Raw genomic sequence first — 2,500 nt, forward strand, 5'->3', positions numbered from 1 at the left:
TCTAATTATCATCTTTCTTCCCCCTTGTACCCTTTCCTCTATTCCTACCCTTCATAATTATTTCAATTTCTATTCGTTCTCTTCTCTATCATTCTCTCCTTTCCCCCTCCGTCTGTTTTGTTATGCTTTTTATACTTTCTTTCTCTCATCCTTCTTCTTCTCCATAATTATTTCAATTTTTCCTCATTCTCTTCTCTGTCATTTCTTTCTTTTTGTGCCTTCTCTCCCTTACCCCTTCTTCCCTTCCTGTTTTTTTCCTTTCTTTCTTTCTTTCATCCTCTTTCTCCCATCCTTCTTCTTCCTTATTAGTGTTTCCTTCTTTCTCACTAATTTCATCTACTTGTCCGATTCCTCTCTTTCATTCGTAATTTTCTTTCCTATCCATTTCTTTCTTGGTGTTTCTTTCCTCTGATTTGTCTTCGTTTCTTTTTTATTGCTTCTTCGTGTCTGTCCTTCCGTGTGTGTGTTTGTGTTGTGTGCGTGTGTGTGTGTGTTTGTGTGTGTTTGTGTTGTGTGTGTTTGTGTTGTGTGTTTGTGTGTGTGTTTATGTTGTGTTTGTGTGTGTGTGTGTGTGTGTGTGTGTGTGTGTGTGTTTGTGTGTGTTTATGTTGTGTGTGTGTGTGTCTGTGTTGTGTGTGTGTTGTGTGTGTGTGTTGTGTGTTTGCGTATGTGTGTGCATTGTGTGTGTGTACATCTACAATTGCGTTGATTAATGGATCACGAAAATAATAAACCGCCTTTTTAACCATTATTATAAATTCCATGACAACCCCATGACTACTATTCTACAAGGGTCCATGAGGCAGGAGTCATTTTAATAGCCCTAGTCTTTGCTACTGAAACCTAAGCCACTTTTATAGCCCCTTTGCCCCCCTCCCCCTCCCCTCCCTTAACCCCCCTTCTGCTCCCAACCCTGAGAAAACGCCTGGACTCATTAGAAAACTTATAGAAAAATTCTCCTCTCTTTCCTTGCCCTTATCACCCCCTCCTACGCCCCCCCCCCCTCCCCTTCCGCCCTTAAGAAAACATCCTGGCTTCCTCCCGAACTTAGAGAACTTAGAGAAAACCCCGCTGCGCCACTGGGTATTGCCACGTTTCTTCTTGCAACTCACTCCCCATTCTCCCCCTCCTTCCTCCTCCCCCTACCCTCCCTTCCGATGCTCCCTCTCCCTTCCCCCCCCCTCCCCCTTTCCCCCCAACCACCACCCCTACTCCCTTCCCCCAACCGCCACCTCTTCCCCCCGCTACTCCCCGTCCCTACCTCCGCTACCTCCTCTACCCCCCCCCCCCCATCTTACTCTAATCCCCCCTCCTCCCTCTGAAGTTATCTGCCTCACAGAACCCGACATTCAAGGCGTTTTACCTTTACCTTGCCCAATCCTTCCACCCTTTACCCAAGTCCTTCACAACTTTTACCCAATTATCTTTGCCATTTGACGTTCATTTCTATCATCTTATTTAATGTTTTGTTGTTCTATTTAAAGGGGAAAAAGTGAACAGAAAACGGAACTCTGCTGAGCTGCACAAATATGTTCTTGAGGAGGGTACGGCGCTAATGTTTACACAAGGGATACGTACGCATGCATTTTATAAGGGGATACGTGACTTGTATCATGACATAAAGAAAATAAGACATACTATTATTTATGAAACGATTATGGGTGATCATATGACAGTTATCAATAATAGTAAATACGGTTAGAGAAAAAAAGCTCACTGTAAGATGATTTTATGACTATTAAGATTTATAATGAAGGGGAAAGTTTTAATTCATTTATGTATGGATGTTAGTTATCATTCAGTTAGGAATCCTTTCCCCTTTCTCTCTTATGTACTCTAAGCTATTTATCCATTCTTTTGACTTTTCTCCAAGTAGTGGATCTCTTATCCAGCTCCTTTGTTTCCTACATTTATATTAATATAAAACATTCTTTTCACCATTATCATAAAATCTCTGAAATTCCCTCACGGCCTTTCTCTCTTTCTCTCTCTCTCTCTCTCTCTCTCTCTCTCTCTCTCTCTCTCTCTCTCTCTCTCTCTCTCTCTCTCTCTCTCTCTCTTCTCTCTCTCCCTCTCTCTCCCTCTCACTCTCTCTTTCTCTCTCTCTCTCTCTCTCTCTCTATCTATCTATCTATCTATCTATCACCCCATCCTTCTATCTATCTATCTATCTATCTATCCTCTATCTCTCTCCCACTCACTCCAACCCCCCCCCCCCCCCCCCCCCCCATGACTCTAACTGTACAAGAGTCCACAGAACAGAGAGTTCCCCTTTTTAATAGCCCTAGTCTTTGCTACTATGAAACAGGGCACTTTTATAGCCCCCTTTCCTCTCCCTTCTTCCTCCCCACTCCTCCTCTTCCTTTTCCCCCTCCTCCTTTTCCCCTTCCCCTCCTCCTCTTCTCCCCCCTTCCCCCTCTCTCTCGCCCCCTCCCTCCCCCCCCTTTCCCCCCCTTCCCTCCCCCCCTCCCCCCTTTCCTCCTCTTCCTCCCCCTTCCCC

This window comes from Penaeus vannamei, chromosome 10 (assembly GCF_042767895.1).
Source record: "Penaeus vannamei isolate JL-2024 chromosome 10, ASM4276789v1, whole genome shotgun sequence".
Lineage (NCBI taxonomy): Eukaryota > Metazoa > Arthropoda > Malacostraca > Decapoda > Penaeidae > Penaeus > Penaeus vannamei.